The sequence below is a fragment of the Suricata suricatta genome, chromosome 1 (genome assembly GCF_006229205.1).
Source record: "Suricata suricatta isolate VVHF042 chromosome 1, meerkat_22Aug2017_6uvM2_HiC, whole genome shotgun sequence".
Lineage (NCBI taxonomy): Eukaryota > Metazoa > Chordata > Mammalia > Carnivora > Herpestidae > Suricata > Suricata suricatta.
This window is the reverse complement of record NC_043700.1, coordinates 40,676,920-40,694,044: the sequence shown is the minus strand read 5'-3', so window position 1 is coordinate 40,694,044 and position 17,125 is coordinate 40,676,920. Positions and strand designations below refer to the sequence as shown.

The 17,125-nt window shown below is 41.3% G+C and overlaps 1 long non-coding RNA gene across 4 annotated transcripts in view; it reads left to right on the top strand.

Moving 5' to 3' along the window:
- Positions 1 to 17,125, top strand: part of LOC115294085 — a 59,870-nt gene that overhangs the window by 24,377 nt on the left and 18,368 nt on the right. The window contains exons 1-2 of one of the 4 annotated variants that reach the window (XR_003909741.1): positions 380 to 411; positions 15,233 to 15,284. The exons of 1 other annotated variant lie outside the window; for it this stretch is intronic. This is a non-coding gene — a long non-coding RNA (uncharacterized LOC115294085). Of the gene's footprint in view, positions 1 to 379; positions 412 to 9,161; positions 9,260 to 15,232; positions 15,285 to 17,125 lie in introns of those variants that run through there. 2 more of the 4 variants (XR_003909733.1, XR_003909757.1) reach the window with 2 other exon arrangements.

Sequence of the window (17,125 nt, the reverse complement as noted above, 5' to 3'; positions counted from 1 at the left end):
AAGAAAAAGAAAACTACTGGCAATTTAAAAAGTTCTTTAGTCCTGGAAACAGCTCTGTAAAACAGGAAGCATCATTTCTCCAAAGAAAAGTGCAAGGATGTGACAGAGTCTCCTCTTGCCACTTATTCTTCCCATGGTTTTCTCTCTTTGGGGGCAGTGAATGTGCTCTTCTCATTTCCTTCCTCACTTATCATATTGCCATACTGTCTTTCCAGCTTACTTCAGTGACGATTGTACATGTACTTCTTACTCCTGAGGGGATTAATTTCATGGGAAGCTTGGGGGGTGTTCTTTGGACAAAGAGGGTGTTAGGTATGAACAATCACTGACTGAGGTAACTGATAAACATATTGTACTTTATTACAGATACCTCTACCCCCATTTAATTCTTACAGCCCTCCTCTAACACAGGTAGGTGGTACTAACCTCATTTTACAGATGAAGGAATCAAGGCTCTGTTTAAGAAAAATTTTTAAATGTCCTGAAGGTCAGGGAGTAGTGAAACCAAAATTGATCAGAGATTTTCTGACTCCTAACACCCTCTCTTCAGTGACTGAGCCAGCATGTTTCCTGAACCAGAACTTCAGGCACATACTGAATATTACACTATTTGTCTCAGAGTGATCCTGGCAAATTGAGGTGTATCTTCACAATGATACTGTATCGCTGGGCTGGAACCCACCAAATGTGAGATGTGGAAACCTTGCACATGAGAATTAGGGCAGGCTCTGGACTGACATGTAGAGAGGTCAAAGTAGGTGCAGATTTTTGGGATTCCTGCTTTCTTAGTGCCCCTCCCCGCATCATCCGTGCAAATGCTACTTCCTCTCTTGGTCACCAGATGATCCCTCAATGTAGATGAAGCCTTAAAAATACAACAGATTTGAATTTGGTTATTGATTTACATATATGACTGGCTTCTAGCTACCTATTTAAAAATTGTTGGTGGCTACCCTTTCTGTCTTGGGCAGCCTTGCCATGAATGCCTGGTGACTGATAGCTAAGGCAAAGGAAGGTAAAGAGGATTAAAAATGGGATCTTTGATCTCTTTTCCATTGACAAAGGCAGTGTGCTCTCAGTTCACTGAAGTGATTCTGTCTTAGGTTCTTCAAGGATGGAAATTTCATTAATATTTAATAATAGTGATAGCATCAATAGTATTAATAGAATCCTTTCCAAATACATAGAGTGTTTGAGTTTACAGAGCACCCACTGAACAGCTACAGGCATCTCAAATGCCCCTTGTCCAAACGGGGCTATTTTCTTTATTGTCTTTGCTGTTTTCTTCTTGTGTATTCAGGCCTTGCCACCATCCTCAATCCTGATGATCTATACTGCTCTCTACATCCAGGCAATCTCCCAATGTTTAAGTTAACTGGTTTAGTTTCTGTAGCTTGCAACCAAGGACTCTGACTAGGATAGCCTTCTTAGTTTAAATTAAAAAAAATTTTTTTAATGTTTATTCATTTTTGAGAGAGAGAGAGAGAGAGAGAGAGAGAGAGAGAGAGAGAGAGAGAGAGAGAGAGAGAGAAACAGAGCATGAGCAGGGGAGGGATAGAGGGAGAGATGGAGATGAGGAATCTGAAGCAGGATCCAGGCTCTGAGCTGTCAGCACGGAGCCTAATGCAGGGCTCAAACTCATGAACTGATAGATCATGATCTGAGGTGAAATCTGATGCTTAACCTACTGAACCACTTAGGCACCCCAAGAGTAGGACATGCTTCTGCTAGTAAGCCCGTACTCCGTGCAAGACATTGCCCTGGGTGCTGTATAGACAAAATGATGAGTGTGTTAACCTGTGGCCCTCTGAGCACATGCGTGTTTGTCGACTACTGTCTGGGACCTGGTCAGACATCACTGATACTGACTTCCCTCCAACTCAGCCTCACCTCCTCTTGGCTAGTTAAAATCAAAGGAAGATTAGGAGACACAGTATTTAAAGCATTTGGAGAAGAAAGGACGTTTGGAGGAAGACTTGCAGAGAAAGTTTGAAAAGGACTGACTTGTCAAATGCAAATTATTACATCTATTTAGAGGGGAAAAAGACAAAAATTGCCAAAGTTACTAAGTTTATACTTAGTCTATTCCCTGTGGACACACAACAGTTTCCTTGCATGATTATCCTACTGTACAAGGTGATGACAAATCTTCAGTTACTAGCTTCGTGAACAGTTAGGGATGAAGTTATTCATGTCCTGGAGTCAGTAATCTACCAGAAGGCTCAAGACTTCCTTTATGTTGGAAACTAGAGCTAGACAGGGGACCCTGGATTTACTTTGTTTTGTGATGTGTGCATGTGCAGCAGACATGCTATGTTTGGTGGTTTTATCCCACAGAGTAGCTGTGGACACTGAGTTTGTGGGTGCTGACCACTGCTTCTACAGTATGTGCAGGTCTAGGTTCCTGCTAACCTCCCATCACAGCATTTTAATCATTGAATCACTACATAATACTATTTTAGGTGTGTTTCTTTTTACATTCTTAAATGTTTATTTTGGAGAGACAGAGAGAGAAAGAAAATGAGAGAGGATGAGCAAGGTGAGGGGCAGAGACAGAGGGGTGTGGAGGGGATACACAGAATCTGAAGCGGGTTCCAGGCTCTGAGCTCGAACGCATAAACATGAGATCATGATCTGAGCCAAAGTCAGATGCTCAACTGACTGAGACACCCAGGCTCCCCCTTTTTGGTGATTTCTGTTTAAAAAACAGTTGTAAGAATTATATATTGTTGACTCATTAACATCGAACTCCCTGCCAACAGCACTAAAAATCATGCCTGAATGACGCTTCTCTAACACCCAAAACTTCTCCATGAGGCACATCCCAGCCTTTTTGCACTTCAGAATGCCAGAAAGCATGCCAACGCTACACTTAGTGACCATGTGAGACAGAAATCACCACCAGAAAGCACAGAAGTGCAAATACTGTGGTACCATAGAGACTTGGAGGAACTCACTTGCTTAGAGCATAGTAGCTGAAACAAGAAGAATATGTGGAGATCTGTTCACCCTCCACTGGGATCATGGGTGTTAGCTGACCCCTGACTCCTGTGTATTGAGGCCCCTCCTGCCTCCCTGACTCTGGTTTGCCCACGTCCCCGTGACTGGTTGCTGTTGGTTTCCTTTCCTGCTGGGTTTGCCATGGCTGTGGAACAGGAGTAGCCATCCTTCCTAACAGTCCCGTCTGGTGCTGTGAAACATGCTGTCAAGGCCTCTTTGTGGGCATGCTTTTTAGGCAGGGAGGTATCCAGGAGTGGTAGGGAATGGGGTAAAAATGGAGTGGTGGCCCCATGTATGGTAGGGTGAGGGCTGAGGCTGAGTGAGGGCCACCTCGTGGTTCTGTTGCTCAACCGACCGGTAGCCATTGTGATGTGTTCCTTCCTCATCCTCTTTCTTAGCCCTCCTGCCTCTCCCTCAACCTTTTGCTTTCCCCTGTCTCTCCTCGTTCTCACTCTGCTTTATCCAAATAGGCAGCCCAGTGGATTTGTATCAATAAGAAGCAATCAGCAACAGCCATAATACTTGCAATCAATATATAATTGCATCAGGGTTATTCCATTACCTCAGGCCTGGTGTACTGATTACCGCTGAGGCCTTGTGATTCCAGCAGTCATTTGCCTGACTTTGGGGTTTGGTGGAGGAGAGTGTGTGGGAGGGTTGTCAGGCTGAGACCTGTGTGATGCACGTCAGGCAGGCCTTCAGGGTCCAGGGTCTGGTCAGACAGCAGGAAATCAGACACGGGTGAGATAGTGCTGGGATGATGAGAGAGTGGCTCTGGGGAGGCCTAGAGTCAGGCAGCAGGGTAGTAGGACTAGAGCTGAGAGGGTGGCACTGTGGGGTGACGTCCTGGGACATAGGGCCCCATGATGCATTAACTGACATTTAACTTCTGCTGTTCCTGTGCGGATAGTAGTTTTGCATATGAGGCCTCTCACCAGCCCTGGTGGCTGATTATAACCATTCCCATTTTACAGATGAGGAAACTGCAACCCTGGGGGAGATGCAGGGCTCAGCACCACTGGGCTTGGAAGCAGAGAAGCTGTGACTCAAATTCAAGATTGAATTTAATGTTTGAATTCAAAGTTGAGTTCAAGGGTTAGTGTGCTTTCTAGTGCACCCAGAAACGAACAAACAAACTCCTACTTTCAGATGGTGCATCTACTGACTTCTCATTGGCTTATTCAGCATGCTATATCATGCCCATTTAACAGAGTAGAAGACTGAGCTTTGGATTAGGGTGGCCAACTGTCCCAGTTTTCCCAAGACTGAGGGGTGTTCCTGGGATTTCCAGTGCCAGCCAGACAAGTCCCAGAGCAAATTGGCCATAAGCTCAGGAAGAACTTTGTTGCTTTGTCATAGTGGCTGAGCGACTGCCCTGAACTGCTCCAGGTAACTGATAGTGTACCACTTTCCTGTGTGTATGTGAAGGTTAATATAAAAATAACAAAAACAGCAATGATTTAATGAGTACCTGCAGTGTACTATGGCCTGCTAGATATTTGGAAATAATAGCAATCTCTTACATGGTATTCATGGCATGCCAGGTGCTATTCTAAGAACTTTACAAAAATTAACTAGAGATCCTCAGTCAATCCGTTTACAGAGGAGAGAATATAGCACAGAGAGGTTAAGTACTTTGTCTAAGGTCATACAGTGAGTAAGCACTGAAACCAGGATTCGAAGGTAAACTGCCTGGCTGCTGAGGCCACCACTGTGTTTACTGTCTCTCTAATCTTGGTTCAACACTCAGATAACAGCAGGCGTTATCAGCATGATCTTAGAAAATATAACACCGAGGCAGAGGGTAAGTTCTGGTTAAGTGAATGTGGGAATGAATGAATGAATAAATGGGAGAGTCCTGTAACATTCTCAGGATCATAAAATGAATGATGCCTGATCCCCTCATATGCAATGGAATATCAGTCAGCAATCAGGAAGAAATAAATAACAAAGATGACTTAAAAAGCCCGATATATTGAGAGAAAGAAGGCTGACAAAAGGCGTCCATTTATATGGAGTCCAGGAGTAGGGTCAAACAAATCTACAATGATAAAATTCAGAACTGTGGTTGCCTATCGGGATTGACAGGAAGAGGACATGAGGGAAATCTCTGGGGTGGACATGTTCTGTATCTTGACTGGGGTGCTGGCCACATGACTGAATAAATATGGCAACACTCACTGAATTGTATACTTAAAGGCCTATGCATTTCATAGGTTAATTTTACCTCCAAAAAAGAGAAAGCATGAAAGAACAGGTGAAAAAGAAGAGATAGGATTCACCACTAGGGATGTCTGACCCTCATGTCCTGCTCTGTTTGATGTTTGGATATAAAGTGCTTTCATATTCAGTCAGTCACAGCTGGTGGTCCAGGTGAGCCCCTAGCCTTAGGGAATGTTCACAGGTAGAGGAGCCACCTAGGAGGAAGCCACCTGAGCTGCCTTGCCTGAGCACCTGCTCTGTGGCACCTGCAAGAGAAGATGGATTAGAATCCTGGCACCTGCCAGGAGCAGCTTCCAGCTTGTGGGGGGCCTCAGTACAAGAATGATTGACCACAGTTAACAACCCCATTGGGCAGGACTCCAGTCCTATTTTGTAGGAACAGAGATCCTGGGCATTTACAAAGACAATAGTTCCAGCTGTAGGGAATAAGGATGAAATTCAAGTACTGCCTGTGGAATGTGATGCAGAAACATGGTTGGCAGAAGTCAGAAGCCTAGGTACAACACAGGTCCAAGGTGAAGGCTGGGTTTGCAGAAAATCTGGCTTTGGCTGAGTTTTGGGGCAGTGAGTCAGCAAGGTCAAGTCTGGCTCTACTTACTACTTGCTAGTGTGTGACATTGGGCTGTAATTTATGTCTTCTGTTTCTCAGTTTCCTCATCTAAAACAATGACAGTGGGAATAATGATGGTACTTACCTCTGAGGATTAAATTATTCAATACATGCAAGGCAGATATCACAGTCCTTGTTATCACAAATCTTGTCTTTAGAGCTCTTAAAGTGGCACTCACAGGAGGTAGAGTTGGCTGCTGGTCCATGTAGGGTTCCACCTGTGGACTGTGGTCAAATAGCTCCAGAGGTGGATGAGCAAGATGCAGGACAGGAACTATGTGGGTCTTAGTGAAAGAAATAGACAAATGTTATTATGCAGTTTCATAGGAAAACATATCAAGGCCTAGGGAGGTAACCCTTATCTGAGATTGCACAGCTAGTTAATGGACGACCTGGGGCTACATGTCAGTTTCCCTGCTCCCTTGTCGATGCTGCTCACACCAGCTCCAAAACCTTCTGCCATCCCCAGCCCTCTGGACTCATTACCCAGCCCTGTACAGAGCGAACTTGATCAGGAACCAGGGCTGCCTGTCTGATCTTCAGTTTGCATCATGTAGGGCATCCTGCCTGGGACTTTGCTGGTGGGTACACAACATCCTCATTACATTCTGGCTTGTATTTATGTCAGAGACGCCTGTCATCATGTCACCATGTCACCTTGATCACATATTTGGCTGTCAGATGTGGAAGCTTGGGGGCTGTAGTCTGCCATTTTACAGAACACACTATTCTTCACTATGAGTCTCTGAACCTGACCCCAATCTTTCTTCTGGTCTTCATGTCTCTACACCTGGGAGTGTCTATTTCTGTAGCAAGTCTCACTTCTCCTGTTTCCCCAGTGAGAGAGAGAGAGAGAGAGAGAGAGAGAGAGAGAGAGAGAGAGGACTCAGGAGGAAGGTCTTTAGCTGTAACAAGGTTGGGGAGAACAAGGAACCTCCCCCAGGAAGCTGGACAGGGCAGAGCTATGAGAAGCAGGGGTAGCCAAAAATGCTGAATGACAGCGGAGCTTGACCGGTGGCAACAGACATGGCTGGGAGAGGAGCTGAGGTAGCAGGCAAGTGGTGGCTGGTCTGGCTTCCTGCATGTTCCAGTTCAGTAGGGTTCACATGTCTCCCATGAGTAGCTGTCCTAACATTTGCCACAAGAGAAATTCAACAGTACCCAATTCCTCCCAAAAAAGAAAAAAAATAGGGAGAATCAATTATGATCATTACACTCAGGCAGAACTGGTTTAGTTGTTGGTTTATTTCCTGAAAGCATTCATTCATTCATTCATTCATTCATTCATTCATTCATTCATCAATGCCTAACTACTAATTAACGAAGCACCAGTTTTGCACCTGGGAATCAGAAAAAAAATAATTTTTGGGACAACTGCATGGCTCAATTGGTTAAGCATCTGACTTAGGCTCAGGTTCTAATTTGGCAGTTCATGAGTTCAAGCCCCATCTTGGGCTCTGTGCTGACAGCTTAGAGCCTGGAATCTGCTTCAGATTCTGTCTCCTTCTCTCTCTGCCCCTCCCCTACTCATGCTCTGGTTTTCTCTCTCTCTCTCTCTTAAAAATAAACATAAGAAAAAGAAAACAGAAAATAATTTTGGCTTCATTTGGAGAGTCAAAAGGAAGGTTAGAAAACCTTCATTGGGGGTGACTAGTCCAGATTGTGATAACATTAATTTCTCCCTGTGAGATCAAGAAATATGTTAATACACAATCAATATGATGCATGTGTGGTGCTACAGGAGCAGCACTTTTAAGACCCAGCTAAGGCTGGCTTTGGTTTACAAATGTGCATTGTTCTCCAGAGGAGCCATTCCTTTCCTCTCTGCTGACTTTGCAAGAGGTAGTTGTCAGGGGAAATCCCCTTGGTTTTCTGGTGAGGCCCAGGGAAGCCCCAACCTCACTGGTCTTGGGGCCCTGGGTGGGGTTAGATGCTGTGTGCATGTTTTGAGCACAAGCTCTATATCTGCAAATGTTCAAGTGTGGATTGGCTGACATGTAGCCTTTACTTAGTGTAGAGTTTGTGTTTCTCTTCAGGATATTGGTGCATGACAACATGTGACTTTTGTCAGAAAGTTCTTGATCTGTCTCAAGGCTTGGGCAGTGTGCTGCTCTGGTGAATACTGCTAGGACATGAATCTGGGTTTGTGTTGAAACTCTGCAACCCTACTCAGCTAAACAGTGTGCAAGGCCAAGGGCAATCCACATGTCCTGTCTAGTGGCAACCACTGTTCTGGGTAGATTATGTCCTGTTTGAAAATGAATAAACAGAAATGCTACAAAAGGATCCAAGAAAAAACACAACGGAAAAAGAAACAATAAGGGGCACCCAGGTGGCTAAGTCGGTTAGGTATCCAACTCTTGATTTTGGCTCAGGTCATGATCTCAAGGTCTTGGGATTAAGCCCCATGCCTGGCTCTGGGCTGAGCATGGAGCCTGTTTAAGATTCTCTCTCTCCCTCCCTCTGCCTCTCTCCCCTGCTCATGCACATGTTCTCTCTCTCTATGTCTCTCTAAAATAAAAATTTCTTAAAGTAAAAGAAAAAAAAAAAGAAACAATAAGAAGAAAAGCAGATTGAGGTGAAAGCAGCCTGCAGAGAAGATGGCTAAAATAAAATGCAGTTGAAGGATAGCTAGCACCAATAGAATAAATAAAACTCAGGTGGAGGCAGTGAAAGCAGGAATTAACACTGCTAAAATGCAAATCACTGGTGAGAAGAACAAAATCTGGTTCTCTATTTAGAGGGAAAAGAATAAGGAGATGTGGGTGATGAGATCATGGGTGTAGAGGAGAGAAGGAGATCCAATCTAGGAATTACAGGTATTGCTGAGGATAAACCAGAATAATTTCTCCAGAAACAAAATCAAAGCCATAATTGAGGAAAATGTGTCTTGCAAAATGGCCTAAATGTGCAGGTGAAATAAATTTAAAGGGAACTGCATCTACATACATACTGGCTACTTTTTTGAATTGAAAAGAGAAAGTATTATGAGCATGCTAGAAGGAGAAAAACCCAATTGTTGAACATATAGTTATAAAAATTAAGAGTAAAATATCTATCCCGCAAGGTCTCCACAAATGCCCCAGAGCAATAAGGGCAGCTATGAGGCACAGACAGAGGTCTGTGTTTATCAAATCATTTCTCTTTCCTCTTGGAAAAAGAGGAAGACAGAATTTCCCAGTTTTCTCCAATATAGGTGAGCCAGGAACCAGTTGTTGCTGATGAGTTGTGGACAGAAGTGACATACTGCTTCAGGTCTGGATCCTAAAATGTGCCAGAAGAGCTGCTAGTCTCTTCTTTTTCTTCCTTTCTCTGCTTTTTAGCCAGATCCACAGGGTGTGGCAGAGACCCCAGGGGACAGTGAAAAGAGCCTGTGTTCCTGATTCGTCTCATGGAAGACTCCCCCTGGCCCCTACAATGGACTCTGTAAATATCAACCTCAGAAACGCAGTGACTTATTATGGTATTTAACTTGCTCTAATATAAAGGGCTAGAGAGTTTTGAGGAAACAATCATGATTCAAGTATTTTTTTTTTATTTAGTCAAACTGTCATTTAGGTGTGAACATAGGGAAATATAACCAGAAATAAAAGAGTTCAGAATGTGTAAAAGGTCTGTTTCTTTCCTGAAAAAATATTTAAGAATATATTTCAGTCAATATAAAGATGTTTCAAAATAAAGACCTAAGCATGGGAAGGGTATCAAATAAAAAGCCTTTTTAAAAAATTTTTCACTTTTTAAAAATGTTTTTTTTATTTTTGAGAGAGAGACAGAATGAGCAAGGGAGGGTCAGAGAGAGAGGGAGACAGAATCCAAAGACAGGTTCTAGGCTCTGAGCCAGCTGTCAGCACAGAGCCCAAAACGGGGCTGGAAACCACGAACCATGAGATCATGACCTGACCCGAAGCCGGACGCTTAACTGACTGAGCCACCCAGGCGCCCCGAAAGCCTGGTTTTTTTAAACTGAATTGATTAACCATGGGGTAAAGTCTAAATAATTCTTGTTAACATGCCTATAAGGAGGAATGGAAAATAAGAAGTTATTCTCAAAAGTGGAAAAAAGAACTTCAACAGAATTGGACTCTAATACCCCATTTTATTCCAGGACAAAGAAATTGGGTGAAAGAGGAGTAGAAAGCAGTTAAAAAAAAAAAAGGCATCCTAGTTTCTTCATCTTCAAGGGAAAAGTGGATAGACACTATTTTATTTTAGGTATTGACTATTGGAAAAATAAAGCTCAAAACTACTTTCTAAAATCTAAAAGAGCCACCAAAAGAGTTAAAAATATGTTTTTGACCATCCCCCCCCCCAAACTATTTGGGGAAAAAAGTCAAAGAGAATAATTCATTGTCTCTTTAGTAAACAGAATTTTTTAAATGCTTTTTAAAAAATATTTTATTTTTGAGACAGAGAGAGAGAGAGAGTGGGGGGCAGAAAGAGAGGGAAACACAGAATCGGAAGCAGGCTTTAGGCTCTGAGCTGTCAGCACAGAGCCAGGTGCTAGGATCGAACTCATGAACCATGAGATCATGACTTGAGCTGAAGTCAGATGCTCAACTGACTGAGCCCCCCAGGTGCCCCAGTAAATAGAAATTTTTAAAAAGGAGAATTACAAGGCAAAATACAACATAATAAGAAAAAGCCAGAAAGTTCCACAGACAGAAATAATAAAATGAAATGACAATAATAAATCCATATATATAATTTATGGCAATAAATAATGGGGTCAACCCTCCCATTAAAATACATAGACTCTCAGATTAGGACAAATAATAAATGTCAACTATATGCTGTTTACAAGATATAAATCTAATACAAAATGATTGACGGGGAAAGATTAGAAATAAATGACTTGGTAAAAGATATTGGGAAAATACAGAAAAATGCAAGAATGACAATATCAATATAATAACAATTGAATTGGAAAACAAAATTCAGAATAAAAATGTAGCAGTCATAAACCAAATAGTAGATGATGCCAAATCATTTAATATCAGACTATTTAAAACAAAAGCACTAGAAAATATGAGGAGAAAATTACAAAATACACTGTGGAAGAGAGTGCATTTTGCCCAGAACATGGCAGATGAGGCAAGTGAAAAATAAATGTGGGTGCAGGATACATGGAAAATGGGATATATAAATTTTATTTAATAAAAAATATATAACAAACTTTAATCCCATGAACAGATAATAAACCTTTCTTTCAGCCATTCTTAGAACAATGACACAAATGAAAAGCTTATTAAATACTGAGAATTAGTGTTTATGTAGAACACCATACATGAGGAGTAGAAAAAAAAATAAAGGTTTTAAAAAGGCACATGTGAGATTTTGAAAACTAAAAACTTCTCAGTTTAACAATTTTGGGGTCAAAGAAAAAATATAGACTATAAAGTAACAAAAATTAGACATTTAATGTAAACGTTTATGGAGTAAAGTCAAAGCTGTAAAAAGGGGTAAATTCATAGATTAAAATGGTGTTATTAACACTTTATGAATAAAAATGAAATATTTAACTAAATATTTAAATAAGCAACACACAGAATTAAATATAGAACAGAGAAATCTTTCTTGAATTAGAATAGTAGGGGGTGATGGTAGTGGAGGAGGGCACTTGTGGGGAGGAGCACTGGGTATTATATGGAAACCAATTTGACAATAAACTATTATATATAAAAAAAAGAATAGTAGTGTGTAAATCCAGAAAGTCTAAGAGGAGAAAGGAGAAAAGAAATGTGCAAAGTTAGATATTAGAAAGTGGATCGAAGTACAGATACTGAAATTATAATGATTTTCATGACATTAACTTATTGTATTCTATACTATTTTTTAAATGTTGATTACAAGACATAATTTTATAGTAATATATTCATCACCAAAATTGATTCAAAAATAGAGAACTTACAGAAGTTGTAAAAATAGAAAATTTACTGTAGAATTAATTTCCCCCAAATGATCTTCACTTAATGTTTTTGATCAGCTCAGTTGATAAATCTCAAGAAATATGTAAGTTTTAGGAGGAAATTAACCACTTCTAATTATATAAAAAGAGAAAACTGTCGAAATGTTTCATGAAACCAACATAACCTTAATAATGAAACACAAGTAAAACATAATAATAAACATAAGTTTATTTATGGAATGGAACTTACTCTCCTTAAATAAAATGTCATCAAATCACACCCACTGCAATATTAAGAAATGAATACTGTAACATGTCCAGCTAGTCATTAACTGAGGAATGGAAGAATAATTTAATGTTATGAATTTTATTAGTACAATCCAGGGATCAGTGAGACAGAGAAAACTTCAATTGATGCCCTAAAGACATTTGATAAAATAACCATTTAAAAATCTCTTGGAAATAATTTAATAAAAATTAATGTAAGATCACTTATGTCAAACTAATAGTTCAATATTAGATGTGATGGTGAAATACAAAAGAAATTCCCATAAAGTTGCAACAGTGGAAGGATACTGCAAGACTAGCATCATCTAGCAGTGTTCTGTACATTCTAGCTATATAACAATAATGAAATACTGTGAGGCAGTGATTCTCGATGGGGATGGTCTTATCCCCATGGAGACATTTGGCAACGTCCGGAAGCATTTTTGGTTTTAAAGACCAGTGGGGTGAGGGTGCTACTGGCATTTAGTGTGTAGAGGCCAGGAGTGCTACTCTACATCCTGAGTCCCTGAACAGGATGGACCTGCACAACCAAGAATGCCCACTATTTCAGTCTCCTGAACAGCTGTAAGCATCTCAGACCCACCTGGCCCCAGCTTGCCAGGTGTCACATAAGATACATATGTGTCACCTGGCCCCACCTTGCCAGGTGTCACATAAGATACATTTTTAAATTCTCACAAAATCCCCATAAATCAGGTGCTACCATTACATTCTTTTCACATATGAGGCCACTGAGACATGACAGGAAATGTAAAGTCACACAGATATTAAGAACAGAGACAGGGCATAAACCAGGCAATCTGGCCACTCCCCCTCCCCACACTGAGGTAACCTTCTGTCATGAAGTGAGAGAAATAGGAAAATTACACACACAGCATGATGATCATCCCAATTTTATGAAACATGATATACATTTAAATAAAAGTAAATACATTTGGTTGTTAATGGTAGTGGGATTTCTCTAATGTCTTTAATGGACATTTATTATTTTGTAATGAGAAAACCCCAAAATATAATTAGTCATACAAAAGGATTAATGGAGCTAAATGTAGTTTTGGTATCTTCTTTTAAAAACTAAGAACTCTGAATGGAGAGTTATGCTGCCTCTAGGTTGATATACACTGTTCTAGAACAAACATCATTTAAGTGTATGCATTAGCATCCCTTTGGAGCTAGAAGTTCTGACTGAAATTGGTTTAAGCAAAGAGAAATGAATTGGCACATCTAACTGAAAAGTCTGAGTAAGGGCTTTCAGCTTCAGGTAAAGCTTGATCATGCAGCTCAACATGCTTGCCCTTGACTTACTTTCTCTCTCCATTTCTTGATTCCCTCCTCAGTATTGGCTCTGCTGTCAGCAGACTTTCTCCTCTCTTTTGTCTCCCATAGGGAAGAGCAAGTCTCTCTCAGTGCATCTGGTAACAGTCTATATCTTCCCTCTGATTGGACTACCTTAGGTCACACGGTGACTGATTGGCCTGACCTTAGTCTTGGGTTCCAGTTTTGGAACCAGTGGTGAACTCAACCTCCCTGGTGTCCTATCTCCCCCAAATAAGAGGATGGAAGCTTATGAGAAATTGGAACATTTACATGGATTGGCAAATAGATGGTGGTGATTCAGCCAGCCCAGACACACTATACTATGGGGCTTCTGAGAATGAAACTTTATTAAATGTTTACTTATGCACATTTGTTATCTAATATTATAGACAATATGTCCACTACATTCATATTAAGGAGAGTCACTGAAAGATGGATTCATAAGGGAAGTCTTCCTGGTAGAGGAGGACTCAAGGAGGTCCTTTGAGGATAGGTGTGAGCTGGGTAGGTAGACGGGGGAGGGCCATATTCAGATGTGTTAAGAATAGTGTGGCCAAGACCAGGCTGTATGGTGGGGAAGAGATGAAAAAGGGCAGCGAGTAGGACTCCCTCTGGAGGAAAGGGCCTGGAAGGAGAAATCTAATGGTTTAAATCTTGGCTTTGAAACTCTGTATCTCCAAAAGAAGAAGAAATAGCCATGGGGAGACTTTTAGTGAAAGATGTTCATATGCTCCTTCTTAACATTTTATATTACCAAGCTGTTTTAGTTTTCTACACTCATTTTCTGTAGGTTTACATCTGTAAAATGGACACAGTAGCATTGAGGATTGATATGCAAATTGGATACAATAATATCTTTTAAAAGATCCTGTAAATTGTAAATTATTAGTAAATGGCAGGTAGGGAAGAAGGGTTTCAGTGGGCCCAGGAATGCATTTGGAGTGTAACAGGGAACTGGGGGGCAGCCACAGGGCGTAAAAATCAGAGGAATAATTGGGTCCCATCTTTCCCCGTGAATGCACTGCTCTGACTTCCCGAGTCTGCCAGACCACCTGGTTTCCCTGGGCATGGCCAAGTCATGTGACTATGGGAGTGAGGAGGCAAGGAGAAGACTGGGTGTAGATGCAAGGCAGTCCAGCTGGGCTTCAGGGAAGGCAGGACAAAGAGAAGCAGTTTCTGAGTGCCCTAGGAGGAGACAAAATGACTTCTAGGGTTGAGTCTGCCAGAGACCATAAAAACCTCAATGTATGAAATTAGCTTGATTCTCTAAAATAGTTACATCAAGGCGGCTGTCAGGAAATCAATAGCACACTGTAATTATGTCCATAAACATGCTGAAGAAGCAGGAGAGGTCAGAGGCAAAGCGAGGGGGTGGCTGGCAGCAAGGCCTTCCAAGACATGACTCATGAAGCTTGTGGGAGCTGGAGCCCCCAGAGGGGGCCAGCTCCTTGCTTCTGCCATGATTAATCCAGAGGGAAGCAAATTCAATTTGGCAAACATTTATTGAGCACTTACTTCAGGACAGGCTGGGGGCATCATCTCTAGGCTAGGCTTTGGGTTAGTGGGCCAAGTCTTTCCATTCAGTTCTTACTTTGGAAACCTGCAGAGGGAGAAGTTACTGGAATTGACATTGGTCTAGTGAATTTGGGCCTTTTAGGGAAGGAGAAGAGAAGCCTCCACAGACACCACATTGTGTTTGGATTTGCAAATATAACTGATTCTGCTCCTGGGAGCTCCAGTAGCTGAGTAACTTTTGTATTCAAAAGTTCTTCCTTTAAAATTTAATACTGTCCTCTTTGGAGAGGGAGGCACTTAACTCTATGCTTTACCTATATTACTTCATCTTCTCCAAGTATTGTGAGCTAGGAATTTTTATCTCCATTTTATAGATGAAAAAATTGAGGCTCAATGTGATGAAGTGATCTCAGCATCATAATGAAAGTAAGTGGACAATTATGTACCATTTATACCTTATAGTCTGAATTGCTTTAATTGAATTGTCACAGTGGTGATCAGACCAAACTCATGGCTGAAACTGATTTTGCCCAGAAAATTGGAATGTGAGAAAAGGAGGTTTTATGTGTGTGCTGGGATTGTAGAGTGAAGCCAGAGAGGTAAATTCGAGCAGAAGAGGTAGGGGAGAAAGAGGCAGGTCTGGACAGATGGAGCAGGAATCATGGGATCATGGATGGCAGCCAGAGGAGAGGTACTGAGTGAAAAGCGAGTGCATGGAGTGCTCATGCCCTCCTGCCTGAGTTCTGAGAGAAAGTCAGACATTTTTGTCCAGGGTCTTAGACTGACCAGCCTGTACCTGGTGGGTGTATTTTAGGTTGGAATTCATTTTTTGAAATTTTTAAATGTTTAATTATTTTTGGCAGTGAGAGAGAGAGAGAGAGAGAGAGAGAGAGCGAGAGATGGGCAAGAGTAGAGAGAGAGGGAGACACAGAATCCAAAGCAAGCTCCAGGCCCTGCGCTGTCAGCACAGAGCCCGATGTGGACCTCATGAACTGTGAGGTCATGACCTGAGTGGAAGTCGGATGCTTAACCAGCTGAGCCACCTAGGCAATGCTTTAGGTGGAAATTCTTTTCCAGCATTTCACAGGAAATATGTATGTTTTTTCAAATACAGAGAAAAATCATTTGAGAAAATGGAAACACAGTAAAAAGTGCTATAAGTCTCCTGTGAGAATTTAGGTGTAACAATCAACGTTGTAGAAACATTAATGCTTAGAAGGAATTCACTGACATCAAATAGAAAATCAGAGCAGGAAATGCTGAGCCTCGGAGTTGAGAGGTGAAGGTCAAAGGACAGGAGCAGGTAGGCCAACAGCCTCAGGGCCTCATTGATTGATCTTGCTTGCAGTCTCACCAGGAGAAAAGTATCCATTGCTCTGTCCGCTGCTAATGGTGAGTCACTGTTGCAAATAAAATAAATATTAGTAAGCTTTATGCTCATGGAATACTTTATGGGTGGTGTTCCCAGAAATAATAAGTTTTGGAAGTGAAATATGTCCTTAAGTTGCAATTTCGACGTGTGATTACATGTGGTGCTATGAGGAGCATTTGTAGGAAATCCAGATGTTATCTTATTCCATCACTATGCAAAATGTTTATGGCTCAAATATTCACTGTTGGGGACAGTTCTTTGCAAATACTGGAACAGAGAAAGGCAGAGAGAAGACGTGAATGCTCTTGTAGGAATACTATAACAAATCAGAAATGGATTTTAAAATCCGAATTAGCAAAAACAATAACAAATTTGAAGACAAAAACCAAAATTAGGTTGAGCAGACAAAATATTTTCATTATTACAAAAGGGAATGAGTTTATAGAAACCAACAGCTGCGCTAACACCCAGCTTGAAGTTGCTTTTGGACACCCTCTTGCCAATTCGATAAAGGTCAATGCAAAATGGAATAAATTCTCTGTCTGGACTATTTGTCACAGAAAAAGACACCAAAACTTTTGGATAGGGCAGTTAATGCTTTGTGGTTTTAAAATTTCTTTAAGAAGGATGGCTTTTAAATATTAAAAAATTATTGTGGTATTATCGTTTAATTTTTTTAAATATATATTTTAAATATTTTATTTATTTTTAATACAGAGAGAGACAGAGCATGAGAGGGGGAGGGGCAGAGAGAGAAGGAGACACAGAACTGGAAGCAGGCTCCAGGCTCTGAGCTAGCTGTCAGCACAGAGCCTGACGCGGGGCTCGAACCCACGAATGTGAGATCTGACCTGAGCCGAAGCCGGAGGCTTAACCGACTGAGCCACCCAGGCGC